The sequence below is a fragment of the Pleurodeles waltl genome, chromosome 3_1 (assembly GCF_031143425.1).
Source record: "Pleurodeles waltl isolate 20211129_DDA chromosome 3_1, aPleWal1.hap1.20221129, whole genome shotgun sequence".
Taxonomy (NCBI): domain Eukaryota; kingdom Metazoa; phylum Chordata; class Amphibia; order Caudata; family Salamandridae; genus Pleurodeles; species Pleurodeles waltl.
In genome coordinates this window covers 1,558,330,403-1,558,346,154 of record NC_090440.1, presented here as the reverse complement: position 1 = coordinate 1,558,346,154, position 15,752 = coordinate 1,558,330,403, and positions in this window count along the sequence as shown.

Here is a 15,752-nt window from a genome sequence, read left to right as displayed (position 1 = left end):
ATTGAACCCTATGGGTTTCAGGAGCCAATGACGATGTGTGCCGGCGGTCGCGGTACGCCCCGCCGCGGTACGCACCGCCGCGGGCGTGACCGCCATTTTCTATCTGCTTAATCACTCGATACCTGATCATCCACAGGAGAGGACCTATACTGCAAGTGCTGCTGTGACCTCGGTCTGGAAGAGACAATGGCTGCTGTGACTGGGGATAGGGCCCCTGCCTTCACTTCTGAAGAATTGGAGAAACTCGTGGATGGGGTCCTCCCCCAGTATGCGCTACTCTACGGTCCTCTAGACCAACAGGTAAGTACACTGGGACCATGCTTTGTGGCCAATGCCTGGGTTGAGTGGGGTGAATGAAAGATGGTGGGGAGGGGAGCGAATGAGGCATGCATCAAACGACAGATGAGAGCATGTGCCACATGGCAAAGGTGGAGATGGGGGGCCACTCACATCGAGCATGCAGAAGGTGATGATCTTTTATTTTCTCCCCCTGTACATGTCACATAGGTCAGCGCCCATCAGAAAATCGACATTTGGCGTGCCATCGCCAAGGACGTCCGGACCCTGGGGGTCCACAACAGATGGGGCACCCACTGCCGGAAGAGGTGGGAGGACATCCGCCGCGGGAGCAGGAAGACCACGGAGGCTCTGCTTGGGATGGCCTCCCAACGTAGGAGGGGTGCCAGTCGTACCTTGACCCCCCCTGATGTCCCGGATCCAGGCGGTGGCCTACCCCGATTTGGATGGGCGTGTGAGGACATCACAGCAGACACAAGGGGGTGAGTACAAGCACATTCTGCTGATTTTGCGCACATTGGAGGTGTCTGGGTGGGGGAGGAGGGCTGTGGGTATCCCTAGGCCAGGGCGATTTCTGTAGGCTAGGCCCCTCTGTTAGGGATGGCCCTGTGCCCCCGCCCCCCACCTCTGTAGGTTGCCTAGTACAGCTATTCATGGCCCTGTGTCACCTATGTGTGGAGTTGTCGTCCATAGGCTTGTAGGCCATGTCCCACGGATTGAGTAGTGTACCCCAAGTGCGCGGCGTAGTGCAGGGGGCTTCTGTGTCTGTCCTCTCCGCCAACGGTGTCGCCAATGCATGCACTCAACATGTCTTTGTTTCTCCACCCCTCCCCCTTTTTTGGTGGTCTTTCTGTTCATGTGTGCATTAGCATCATCAGGCGGAGGAGAAGTGGCATCGGAGCACGAGGGAGCTGCATCTCACATGGCCATGGAGGGCCATGCAACAGACTCTGATTTCACCAGTGAGACGGAGGGCGAGGGGAGCTCCACAGCGGGGACACATGGTGACACCAGCGACACAGACACGTCCTCGGAAGGGAGCTCCCTTGTGGTGGCGGCAACATCCATGCCCACTGCAACAACAGGTACAGCCGCCACCCAGCGCACCAGCTCTGCCCTCCCAGCAGCCCCTCAGCGTTCGCCCCATGCCCGCTCACCCAGGAAGGTGGGCATCTCCTTCGCCCCAGGCACCTCAGGCCCTGCCCCAGTTACCCCTGCTGCCCTCAGTGAGGAGGTCATTGACCTCCTGAGGACCATCATTGTTGGGCAGTCTACCCTTTTGAATGCCATCCAGGGTGTAGAAAGGGACGTGCACCGGAGTAAAGCATACCTGGAGGGCATTCATTCGGGTCAGGCTGCCCATCAGCGATCGTTCAACGCTCTGGCCTCAGCACTGACGGCAGCCATTGTTCCTGTCTCCTGCCTCCCTCCTCCAACTTCCTCAACCCAGTCCCACTCCCCTGTACCTCTGCCTATCCCAGACACACCTACAGACCAGCCTGCACACACCTCAACACCCAAGGGAAGCTCATCCAGACATAAGCACCACACATCACACAAGCATTCACCCAAGCAACATCCACATGCAGACATGCCAACAGCCACTGCATCCTCTGTGTCCCCCTCCTCCTCGTCTCCCTCCTCCCACCCTGTGACGTCTCCACTCACACTTGCATGCACAACATCTTCAGCCACTACGTCCATCACCAGCACACCCACCAGAACACTCCGCACACGTGCAGTCACCACCCCCACTACCATTTACACGTCCCCTGTGTCCTCTCCCAGTGTGTCTGTCACCCCCTCTTCCAAACCACACAAACGCAGGCAGCCACCCACCCAACAGCCATCCACCTCACGACAGCCTCCAGCACAAGCACCTGCACCCAAAGACACCAGACTTCACTCTCCTACAACCACATCCTCTTCCTCCACTCCCATACCCACTATAACTACCCGTCCCTGTCTTTCTAAATTGATTTTCCTTTCCAACCTTGACCTCTTTCCAACAACTGACCCACCCACTCCATCTCATAAGACTCCAATCAGAACCTCAGCCACCACAAAACCTGGACCTACAAAGACAATAGTCCAAGGATTTTGGAGTCCACCACCTTCAAGGCCAGTTACTTCGGCTATGAGTAAAGAGACGGCCAGCCCACCCCCTGCAAAAAAAGCCAAGAAAGCCAGTGCCCGGCGCGACAGGCCAAAGGCAGCAGGCTCCAAAAGCACTACCCTGGCACCGTCAGGGAGTGGGGTGCCACCTGGCACACCGCCAAAGGGAGGAAAGGGCAACAGACGAGCAGGGAAGAGTGGCAAGGGCAGCACGCCCGACAAGTCCAGCAGCAGGCGAGCTGCCCAGAAGGGCCCCACCAGCCCCATTCCAGGTGTGCAGGAGGACAGCCACGGGCCCGGGACGGCAGCACAGGAGGGCCCCGCAAGCGAGAAGACAGATGTGCACGAAGGGCCCGGCAGCCACATGTCAGGTGGCGAGTGAAATCCATGTAATGGCTGGATCTGGTGACCTGGACACACATGTCAAGCACCGCTGAACAGGGCCCTTCAAGCCAAGCACCGCTGAACAGGGCCCTTCAAGTCAAGAACCGCTGAACAGGGCACCGCCGTCTCAAGAACCGCTGAACAGGGCCCTTCAAGTCAAGAACCACTGAACAGGGCACCGCCGTCTCAAGAACCGCTGAACAGGGCCCATCAAGTCAAGCACCGCTGAACAGGGCCCTTCAAGTCAAGAACCGCTGAACAGGGCCCTTCAAGTCAAGAAGCGCTGAACAGGGCACCGCCGTCTCAAGAACCGCTGAACAGGGCCCTTCAAGGCAAGCACCGCTGAACAGGGCCCTTCAAGTCAAGAACCGCTGAACAGGGCCCTTCAAGTCAAGAACCGCTGAACAGGGCACCGCCGTCTCAAGAACCGCTGAACAGGGCCCTTCAAGTCAAGAACCGCTGAACAGGGCACCGCCGTCTCAAGAACAGCTGAACAGGGCCCTTCAAGTCAAGCACCGCTGAACAGGGCCCTTCAAGTCAAGAACCGCTGAACAGGGCACCGCCGTCTCAAGAACCGCTGAACAGGGCCCATCAAGTCAAGCACCGCTGAACAGGGCCCTTCAAGTCAAGAACCGCTGAACAGGGCCCTTCAAGTCAAGAACCGCTGAACAGGGCACCGCCGTCTCAAGAACCGCTGAACAGGGCCCTTCAAGGCAAGCACCGCTGAACAGGGCCCTTCAAGTCAAGAACCGCTGAACAGGGCCCTTCAAGTCAAGAACCGCTGAACAGGGCACCGCCGTCTCAAGAACCGCTGAACAGGGCCCTTCAAGTCAAGAACCGCTGAACAGGGCACCGCCGTCTCAAGAACAGCTGAACAGGGCCATTCAAGTCAAGCACCGCTGAACAGGGCCCTTCAAGTCAAGAACCGCTGAACAGGGCACCGCCGTCTCAAGAACTGCTGAACAGGGCCCTTCAAGTCAAGAACCGCTGAACAGGGCACCGCCGTCTCAAGAACCGCTGAACAGGGCCCTTCAAGTCAAGAACCGCTGAACAGGGCCCTTCAAGTCAAGAACCGCTGAACAGGGCACCGCCGCCTCAAGAACCGCTGAACAGGGCCCTTCAAGTCAAGCACTGCTGAACAGGGCACCGTCGTCTCAAGAACCGCTGAACAGGGCCCTTCAAGCCAAGCACCGCTGAACAGGGCACCGCCGTCTCAAGAACCGCTGAATAGGGCCCTTCATCTCAAGCACCGCTCCGCTGGGCACCGCCGTCTCTGCACCGCTCCGCTGGGCCCTTCATCTCAAGCACCGCTCCGCTGGGCCCTTCAACTCAAGCACCGCTCCGCTGGGCACCGCCGTCTCTGCACCGCTCCGCTGGGCCCTTCATCTCGAGCACCGCTCCGCTGGGCACCGCCGTCTCTGCACCGCTCCGCTGGGCCCTTCATCTCAAGCACCGCTCCGCTGGGCACCGCCGTCTCTGCACCGTTCCGCTGGGCCCTTCATCTCAAGCACCGCTCCGCTGGGCCCTTCAACTCAAGCACCGCTCCGCTGGGCACCGCCGTCTCTGCACCGCTCCGCTGGGCCCTTCATCTCAAGCAGCGCTCCGCTGGGCACCACCGTCTCTGCACCGCTCCGCTGGGCCCTTCATCTCAAGCAGCGCTCCGCTGGGCACCGCCGTCTCTGCACCGCTCCGCTGGGCCCTTCAACTCGAGCACCGCTCCGCTGGGCACTGCCGTCTCTGCACCGCTCTGCTGGGCCCTTCATCTCAAGCACCGCTCCGCTGGGCACCGCCGTCTCTGCACAGCTCCGCTGGGCCCTTCAACTCAAGCACCGCTCCGCTGAGCACCGCCGTCTCTGAACCGCTCCGCTGGGCCCTTCATCTCATGCACCGCTCCGCTGGGCACCGCCGTCTCTGCACCGCTCCGCTGGGGCCTTCATCTCAAGCACCGCTCCGCTGGGCACCGCCATCTCTGCACCGCTCCGCTGGGCCCTTCATCTCAAGCACCGCTCTGCTGGGCACCGCCGTCTCTGCACCGCTCCGCTGGGCCCTTCATCTCAAGCACCGCTCCGCTGGGCACCGCCGTCTCAAGCACCGCTGGCCCATTGGCAGAAGGGGCAGGCCAGCATCTGTGTCGGGCAGGGCTGCACGAAGCACTCTGGGCACCATGCCTCCTCCAGAACCAGTGGAGTCTGTAATCCACTTGTGAGACTGTGGCTTTGCACTCCCCAGGATGGCACAGTGGGCAATCCACCCACTGTAGAGACTTGTGAGACTGTGGCTTTGCACTCCCCAGGATGGCACAGTGGGCAATCCACCCACTGTAGAGACTTGTGAGACTGTGGCTTTGCACTCCCCAGGATGGCACAGTGGGCAATCCACCCACTGTAGAGACTTGTGAGACTGTGGCTTTGCACTCCCCAGGATGGCACAGTGGGCAACCCACCCACTGTAGAGACTTGTGAGACTGTGGCTTTGCACTCCCCAGGATTGAACAGTGGCCATGGAGGCCCCTCGTGGATCTGGCGTCGTGGACTCATCTGGCTGAGGTGCCCCCCCCTTCCCTTCTCCCTGAGGTGCCTGTAGTTTTGCTATCTGATGCCCCTGCAGTGTTCTCTCCATTGGAGTCGGGTATCCTGTGTGGGCTTTGCCCATGTGTTTAGGCCCATTGGCCCACGAACAATGGCTGATATCCAATTTGGACAGGACAATTTACATATGTATATATAGTTATAGATGTTTGATATATTTTTTTACCTAGCCGTACAATATACTTCAAATTTCATGGTCATTTTATTTTGTCTTTGCTTTCTTCCGGGGGTTTGGGGGTGTCACTCTGAGTTGTTGCTCTGCATTGATGTGTATGTAGTTGTGGGTGAGGGTGAGGGTGGGTGTGTCGCGTATGTGTGTCCACGTAATTTTTTGCCTCCACCCTCCCCTGTGTCGTAGGTGCAGTACTCACTGTTGTCTTCTGCGCCGGCGTTCGTGCTCCTGGTAGAGGAGCAGGAAGACAATAGCTGGTAGGATGTGTAGTTCAGGTTCCATGCTGTCCAGATTCCTCGTGGAGTGTGTAGAGGTGAGCGTTTTCCGTTCGTAATGGCTGTTTCTGCCGTGTTTTTATCGGCGGGGCTACCGCCCCGGAAAAGGTGGCGGATTGGTGGGTTGTGATAGGGTGGGCGGTACATTGTCTCCCGCCTGTCTGTTGGCGGTGACCGCCGCGCTGTTTGTTTGTCCCGCTGTGGCGGTCGGAGTGTTAAAGTGGCGGTCTCTGTTGGCGGTTTCCGCCAGGGTCAGAATTCCATTTTTTTTACCGCCTGCCTGTTGGCGGGTTGGCCGCCGCTTTAACACCGACCGCCAGGGTTGGAATGACCCCCTATATGTCCTACGTTAACCATACACTTCACCCTGCCCTTGGGGCTACCTAGGACCTACCTTAGGGGTATTTTACATGTAAGAAAAGGGAAGGTTTAGGCCTGGAAAGTAGGTACACTTGCCAAGTCGAATTTACAGTTAAACCTGCACACACAGACACTGCAGTGGCAGGTCTGAGACATGATTACACAGCTAATTATGTGGGTGGCACAACCAGTGCTGCACGCCCACTAGTAGCATTTGAGTCACAGGCCCTGGCACCTCTAGTGCACTTTACTAGGGACTTACTAGTAAATCAAATATGCCAATCATGGATAAACCAATTACATACAATTTACCGAGAGAGCATATGCACTTTAGCACAGGTTAACAGTGGTAAAGTGCTCAGAGTTCAAAAGTCAACAGCAACAGGTGAGAAAAAATTGGAGGCATGAGGCAAAAAGGTTGGGGATGACCCTGCATAAACTCAAACGTCTAACACGACCCCCTACCAGCCTAAAGCCAGAGAAAAACAATCAATACCTTGATGTACTTCCCTAATTAGGGCCATAGAACAAGGACCCAGGCCCACAACAGCAGGGGCTTGTTCCAGTTCTACACCTTCCTGACTCCAGTTGGATCTCTCTGTCCAGACTCTTAGGGCCCACTAAGCTAACCCATGGGGAACCCTTCTCCACATCTGCAGACACCATCTGTGCAGCACCTAACTTTACTTTGCTCACAGATGTATCCCAATGGGCAGATAGTACCACCAGGGCCAACACAGTGGTGTTGCCCACTCCACCCCTGGGGTGTGACTTTCGTCCCCCCACCAGGGGCTACTCTGTCCACCAGGACACCAAGCCACAGTGACCCTTGACAAGTGTCAGGGATGATAGCCCGACCTCAGGCCTCTCCAACAACTGTGACTGTGGAGAGTGGGGGTGGGAGCCCCAGGTGCCTGGCACCCTTTGACCACTCTCCCTTCCACCAGGTCAGGGATGACAACCTGACCCTCGTCCTCCCCTCTGGGGTTCTGTACCCTCCCTCTAGGAGCGGCACCACCAGAGTCCAAAATTGTCGGGATGCTTGTAGAAGCAGTCCTGCATAATTCCTCCACCAGTGCAGGGATGTTAAGATGCAACTGGTCTTCCCCTCTGGGGCTCTGTATCCTCCCCACAGGAGCTGTACCCCCAGAGTCCAAAATTGTCAGGGTGCTTGTAGAAGCAGTCCTGCACAATTCTTCTACCAGTGCAGGGATGTTAACCTGCCACTGTTCCTCCAACCTGGGGTCTGTACCTTCAGGTTGGACCAGGGACAGGGGGGAGGCTTCCTTCCCCCTGCCCTCCCTTCTGGGGTCCTGCACCCCCCAACTAGGAGTGCTCCCCCAGAAGACAACATGGTAGGGGCACTGTTAGCAGTAGCCCCTTCCTCCAGGATGGGGGGGCACCCTGAACCTGGCCTTCCAATCTAGGCTTCTGTACCCCCCCTCAGGGAGAGTACCCCCAGAAATCACACCAGGGGGTGATTGGGCAAACCGCCCCCCCTTCAGGTCAGGGTTTACCTCCTGCACCTGATCTTCGAGTCCAGGGTCTGTACCCTCAGACTGGACCACTGCCTGGCACCCCAGGACTTCCTGGGTGGCACACATAACCCCCTCCAGGTCAGATTTCACCCTCTGAACTTGGCCATCCAATCCAGAGTCACCACCCTGCGGTTGAACCACTGCCTGGCACACCAGGACTTCCAGGGGGGCACACTTACCCCCCTCCAGGGACACACCATCGGGCCACACAAGAGTCTGACTGGCGCAGGTCTCCTGACTGCTGCCCATCTGACAGAGTCTAGATTCCCCCCCAACCCAGAAATGGTCTCACCAAGGTCATTTCGGGGGGCTCTGCTCTCAGAGCTGATCCCTGACCCTCCAGGTTCTCCACTGGGGCCCACAACCCCCTCTCAACCCTTGGTCTGGACTCACTAGGAGTAGTACTGCCAGACACATGAACTGGGGAGACGCTGGCTACAGCCGCCCCCCCCCAAGTTCTCCTGACACTGTGGGGTCTCCCTCAGCAGATGGCCCTAGGGTACAGGCTAGGCTCCCTTCCTGGTGTTCCCTTATGGAACCCTCCAGGATCTGGGACTGGATCTCAGGCACCCTGGCCCTCAGCCCATCCCCATTCCCTCTCCTCTGAGACTGGACATGGTGTCCCTCACCCATCCCGCTATACTGGGAACTACCTGGGACACTACAATCCTTCCCTACCTCACCTGGTTGGGAAATACCTAGACCACTCCCTTCAGGGGCACCCCCAAAGGCCTCTTCAGACTCTCTGGTACTCACCCAAAAGTCTGCTTCAAGTGTAAGTTCCCTGGAGTTCCCAGAGAACTCACACTCCACCTGGTGTTGGCGCAGCTCTTGAAAAGAAGGAATAGACATATGCTCTCCAGCAATTACATCATACAGCCCCTCACATGAATTAACCAAACTACCCTTCACCTAACCATCCAGTGACTCAGCCTTGAAGAAGAACCCAACATCACCCTCCAGAGACTGGTGAGACAGTTCCTGACTGTCCCTGACACTCAACCCACACTCTTCTGGGATGTCTTCACACTCCATAACTAGGACCACTACCGGGGGGAACCCCTCTCCCCGTCACTCTCACCTAGAGTCAGTAGAGGTGTCCCTCCCACCAGTAGGAATATGACTCCCCATGCCAGTTCCCCAATCTACCTCAGGGACCCTGTGCATCACTGGAGTTACCTCATACCCCTGAACCTCCTGGTGTGTGTTAACGCCCTCCTTCAAGTAGGGCATCACATCTCTGGGCATGTGCACTTCTTCAGCAGTAAAGAAAACAAGATTTTTGCTGTCACCATCTGAACTGGACTCAGCCCTCATGGCTTCCAGTTTCAGATCTTCACAGCTCATCTCTTGAGCTGCCAATCTCTCTTTTTCCAGGGATAAGGCTCTCTTCTCCTCAGCCCTCTCAAGCTCTGCGTCTAGCTCTTCCAGGCTCCGTATTCAAGCTAGGAGCTAATCATTTCTTTCTGTTCCCTCCTCAGGGCTACTGCCCTCCTCTTCCTCATAGTAGTCCTCCTCCTCAGACTCATCTGGTGGTGTTGCCTGACAACGTTTCAACTCATACTGAAACAGGGCTGACTCAAGATCCTCCCTTCTGGATTTCTTATTCACAGCCAGTCCCCTTTCCATGCAGAATGCTTTAAGCTGTTACTTTTTATAGATAAACAGGTGCCAGAAATTGACTTCCATTCTGCAAAGGCTTCACAACCAAAAAGCAGAGTCCCAAGATATCAACAATATATCCATGAGGACATCAGAGTACAAAAAGCTGAATCACAAGACAAGTAATATGTGGTCAAGTAGTGTTCTGAAATCAAAACAGTAGTGTACACTTAATTACTGTATGCCAAGTACAATTACAAGTCCAATCCCAACCGCTGATCACCAGTGTTAGAAACGGGGTCTTTGGTTGGCAATCAGGTTACCCCCTGTCCCAGCAAGGACCTTCACTCTAGTCAGGGTAAAAGAGAATCACCCTCAGCTAACCCCTGCTTACCCCCTTGGTAGCATGGCATGGGCAGTAGGCTTAACTTCCGAGTACTAGGTGTAAAGTATTTGTACCAACACACACAGTAACTTAATGAAAACACAACAAAATGACACAACACAGGTTTAGAAAAATAGGAAATATTTATCCAAACAAAACAAGACCAAAACAACAAAATCCATAGTTCACAAGTCAATTGAAAAGCAAAAAGAGTCTTCGTGTAGTTTTGCACACACACTAACACTGTTAGCGTGAAAATGTACCTTGGGTGCGTCAAACATAACCCAGCACGGGCAAGTGTGCGTCAAAAAGGGCTTGCGATGTGTCGATTTCACTCACGAGCGAGACCTTGCGTCATTTCTCCTTTCGTCGGGTTGGGCACGTTGTTTCTTCTCTCCGCTGGAAAGCAATGCGTCGATCCGGTCAGCACTCTCGGGTCCGGGCAGGCCTTGCGTTGTTTTTACATACCCAGCGGTGTTTGCTTCGAAAATCCAGCCGCACGATGATCCGAAAACCACACAGCGCTGGTTGCGATCTCCCAGCCTCCGTCAGCGATGCTGCGTGTCGTTTCTCCAGCTCCGCGTGTCGATTCTTCGGTCGCGTTGCAGGCGAGTGTCGATTTTCAGCCGCAAAGCTGGCGGCGCGTCAATTTTTCAGCCGCAGATCGGAGTTGCGTCAATCTTTTTCCCGCACGGCGTTCTGTGCATGGATTTTTTTTTCCTCGTAGGCTGCCAGCTTCTCCTTTCAGGGTCCCAGGAACTGGATGGGAACCACAGGGCAGAGTAGGAGTCTCTCCAGAGACTCCAGGTGCTGGCAGAGAGAAGTCTTTGCTGTCCCTGAGACTTCAAACAACAGGAGGTAAGCTCTTAATCAAGCCCTTGGAGATCTTCACAAGATGGAAGGCACACAAAATCCAGTCTTTGCCCTCTTACTCTGGCAGACGCAGGTACTGCAGGATAGCTCCACAAAGCACAGTCACAGGCAGGGCAGCTCTTCTTCCTCAGCTCTTCAGCTCTTCTCCAGGCAGAGGTTCCTCTTGGTTTCCAGAAGTGTTCTAAAGTCTGTGGTTTTTGGTCCTTCTTATACCCCATTTCTCCTTTGAAGTAGGTCTAGTTCAAAGCAAAGTCTCTCTTGAATGTGAAATCCTGCCTTGCCCAGGCCAGGCCCCAGACACTCACCAGGGGGTTAGAGACTGCATTGTGTGAGGGCAGGCACAGCCCTTTCATATGTAATTGGCCACTCCTCCCCTCCCTCCTAGCACAGATGGTTCATCAGGAAATGCAGAATACACCCCAGCTCCTTTGTGTCACTGTCTAGGTTGAGGTGCAACCAGCCCAACTGTCAAACTGACCCAGACAGGGAATCCACAAACAGGCAGAGTCACAGAAATGGTATAAGCAAGAAAATGCTCACTTTCTAAAAGTGGCATTTTCAAGCAAACAATCTTAAAATCAACTTTACTAAAAGATGTATTTTGAAATTGTGAGCTCAGAGACCCCAAACTCTACATGCGGAGGCCGCCCGCCAAAGTTCCCCCATCGAAAGACCGCTCCGCTGTCAAAAGACCGCGGGGGTCATTTCGAATTTCCCGCTGGGCCGGCGGGCGACCACCAAAAGGGCGCCTGCCGGCCCAGCGGGAAAGACCCTGCAACAATGAAGCCGGCTCCGAATGGAGCCGGCGGAGTTGCAGGGGTGCGACGGGTGCAGTAGCACCCGTCGCGATTTTCACTGTCTGCAAAGCAGACAGTGAAAATCCTAAAGGGGCCCTGTTAGGGGGCACCTGCACTGCCCATGCCAGTGGCATGGGCAGTGCAGGGGCCCCCAGGGGCTCCACGACACCCGTTCCCGCCATTCTGGTCCTGGCGGTGAAAACCGCCAGAAACAGGGTGGCGGGAAGGGGGTCGGAATCCCCATTACGGCGCTGCAAGCAGCGCCGCCATGGAGGATTCCCTGGGCCAGGGGTAAACCGGCGGGAAACCGCCGGTTCCCCTTTTCTGACCGCGGCTTTACCACCGCGGTCAGAATAGCCCAGAAAGCACCGCCAGCCTGTTGGCGGTGCTTCCGCTGCCCTCCGCCCTGGCGGTCTCTGGATTGAGGGCCTATATGTCCTACCTTAACCATACACTGCACCCTGCCCTTGGGGCTACCTAGGGCCCACCTTAGGGGTATCTTACATATAAGAAAAGGGAAGGTTTAGGGCTGGCAAGTGGGTACACTTGCCAAGTCGAATTTACAGTTAAAACTGCACACACAGACACTGCAGTGGCAGGTCTGAGATATGATTACAGAGCTACTTATGTGGGTGGCACAACCAGTGCTGCAGGCCCACTAGTAGCATTTGATTTACAGGCCCTGGCACCTCTAGAGCACTTTACTAGGGACTTACAAGTAAATAAAATATGCCAATCGTGGATAAACCAATTACATACAATTTACCCAGAGAGCATATGCACTCTAGCACTGGTTAGCAGTGGTAAAGTGCTCAGAGTTCAAAAGCCAACAGCAACAGGTGAGAAAAAATAGGAGGCAGGAGACAAAAAGATTGGGGATTACCCTGCATAAACTCAAAAGTCTAACATTACTCCTTTCAGATGAGAGTCTACCACTCAAACAGTATATGAGGGTAGCCCTAATGTTAGCCTATGAAAGGAGCAGGCCTCACAGCAGTGTAAAACAAATTTAGGAGTTTTATACTACCAGGACATATAAACTACACAGGTATATGTTCTGCCTTTTCACTACGTAGCACCCTGCCCTATGGATTACCTATGGCCTACCTTAGGTGTGACTTATATGTAAAAAAAGGCAGAGATTAAGACTTGGCAAGTACTTTTTAATGCCAAGTCGATCTGGCAGTGAAACTGCACACACAGGACTTGCAATGGCAGGCCTGAGACATGGTTCGGGGGCTACTTATGTGGGTGGCACAATCAGTGCTGCAGGCCCACTGGTAGCATTCAATCTACAGGTCCTGGGCACATGTAGTGCACTTTAAATAAGCCAATTGGGTATGAGTCAATGTCACCATGAGGGAGAGAGCATATGCACTTTAGCACTAGTTAGCAGAGTCCTAAAAACAGCAAAAAAGTATCAAAAAGTGGAGGGAGGCAGGCAAAAAGTTGAGGATGACTACCCTAAGGCTGTCAGGTCTAACATATATATACATATATTGGGTTACATATTACAACCAATGCACTCAATACAATTAGAAAGAGTAAAAAATTGATAAATATTTCAAACAGATCCATTCTGCGTTGACAATTATTCATTTATTCTGAAATCCCAATTCCATTCATGCTTTCTGTACAATTCTTCAATAAAGTTGGTTCATAATTGAGAGCCAATACGTGTTTCGTCACAAAGTAACTTTATTAAGGCCGTATTGCAATAATATTCAGGGCGTCCTGTGGTCACGTCCGTATCCACGGAGTGTCAAATACGTAAGTAGTGACGGCTTGTAATCCTACACAAATGTTTATCGAGTACTCTGTTCCAACAGGTTTGCCAATACTCACTACCTCCAAGGTGTAAATAGTGGTCAGTTAGGTATGGGCCATGATACGCCCAAATCAGAAACCTGATGGGATCCAGCCGAAGGTGTATCACGTCTTTGGCATTACGACTGTGGGCAGTCCAGAATCTAAGGGGGGGCAGGGTAGCCAACCATACAACACCACCAGCAGACTTTTCAAACAGTCAAATATACACTCAATCTGCCTGTAACAATGTGGGACATTTATGGGAGATGCATGTTTGCCATTGCCACCCCTTACCACAGGACATATATATATACTTAGTTTGAGCTGGTGGTTTCAAGTGCTCAGCACTGACACTTAGGGGGTTATTACAACTTTGGAGGAGGTGTTAATCCGTCCCAAAAGTGACGGTAAAGTGACGGATATACCACCAGCCGTATTATGAGTCCATTATATGCTATGGAACTTGTAATACGGCTGGTGGTATATCCGTCACTTTACCGTCACTTTTGGGATGGATTAACACCTCCCCCAAAGTTGTAATAACCTCCTTAATTGCCAACACCGGGCCTTGACAGATGCCACTTGGTAGCGTTGTTTTTAGTCATTTAAAGATGAGCAGAACAACAGTTGTTTACTAATTCAGTATGCATTGAAAACAACCAATACCTGCCACCCAAGCCATTCTTATAGCTTTAGGTGTCTCAAACAGTATAAATGTGGTGATAGTTAGCTGTGTAGGTACTGCCATTTGCAGCGCTGACAGTGACAAGATGTGGTGCAAGCTGCAGTGGCCTCCTGATGAGGGCCCTGGCACTTATTTGTTTACAAATTAAGCATATATATATATATTCAACCTTACCTGTGATGTATTACCTCCTGCAAAGTGATAGAAATAAAAGTATACTATTTTAAACATGACTTACCTGGCACTGCCACTTCTATACTAAGCAGGTCAGCCAGTCCTGATCACAGTCTATTACATCAGCCCAGTGGTGCAGAACTTGCTGCTTGAGTAAGGAGGACACCCGATTGGCGAGGCATGCTACATCACAATCTCTCCCAGTACATGTTCCGCACCACATGGCTGCAGCCCGTGCCAGGCCTATTGCTTGTTGTCAACATGAGGGTAATGTTAGACTGCACAAAACAAGACAGTGCTGCCATGTCATATTTAAAAAAAAAAATTGCGTCATCGGGAGCTGGTGGTGGTTTTATTGGACACATCACACTTTATCCTCTATGACTCGGGGTGGTGGGGAGTGAAAAAACAAAATGTAGACAGGGTGAAAAAATGAAAAATAAAACCAATGGAGGAGGAAAAGTAGACAAAAAATGAAAGTGAAGTAGGAAAAATAGGAAATGTGGACAGTAAAAGGGTTAATCTGGTGTGGGGAGGTCAGGGAACAACAGGGAACAGCTAGGCAGGAGCGCCACACCCTAAAAACATATGTCCACTCACTTGCATTGCGTCTGATGCACTATTTTATTAATAAGAGATGTGTCTTTGCGTTTTTTTGTGCGCAAGATGCTGGAGACGCATTTTGCAGAATTTTGTGGGGAATTTTGCGAATAAGGCCCATATTTATACTCGGTTTGCGCTGAATTAGCGACATTTTTTGTACGCTTATTCAGTGCAAACCTAACTCCATATTTATACTTTGGCGTTAGACACATCTAGCACCAAAGTTATGGAGTTTACGTCATTTTCTGGATGTGGAAACCTACCTTGCGTCAATGAGATGCAAGGTAGACATTCCTGTGCAGAAAACAACAATATGGCCATAGCTCCATATTTATCCCCCATGCTAAAAACTAGCACGGCACCTTAAATAATAGCGCTAAGCTTGATTTCCGCCATTATTTAACACCTAGGTCAAGGCAGGCGTTAGGGGACCTGTGGGCCTTTTCCCATGGTCAGAGACCATGAAAAGAGCCCATAGGTGCCCTTTCCTGGCCCCAGGGACACCCGCACCCACACCAGAGGGACACCACAGGATGGGGGACCCATCCCAGGTAAGTCCCTGTAAGTATTTTTTGTTTTTGTTTTTACCCGCTCCAGGTCCCTGACTTGGGGCCCTTGGAGTGGTGGGCATAGCCATGTCCATGGGGGTTGTGCGCCAGAAAATGATGTCACTCTTCTTAGAGGCATTTGTTTGCCTCTAAACAGTGTAGCGCCATAATCTGGTGCACAACCTCCGGTTCCCCCTACGCCTCCCCCACCCGGTTGGTGTAATCTACAATGACGCTAACCGGGCATTACCGCAGGCTACCGCCATTATTTAGACATGGTTCCCGGCCGGCGTCCAGGAATGGGGCTAGCCGGTGCTATACTTTTGCACGCAAAACTGCACTAACGCAGTATTGTGTGTAAAAAGATAAATATGGGCCCTACTTCTAAGTAAGTTAGGCATGTTACACCCATCACTAGAAAAGTCTTTCCATAACTTAAACACCGGAATTAGCGGTATCGTGCACAATCAATAAAAAACAAAGGTAACTACAGGGAGTACAGAATTATTAGGCAAATGAGTATTTTGACCACATCATCCTCTTTATG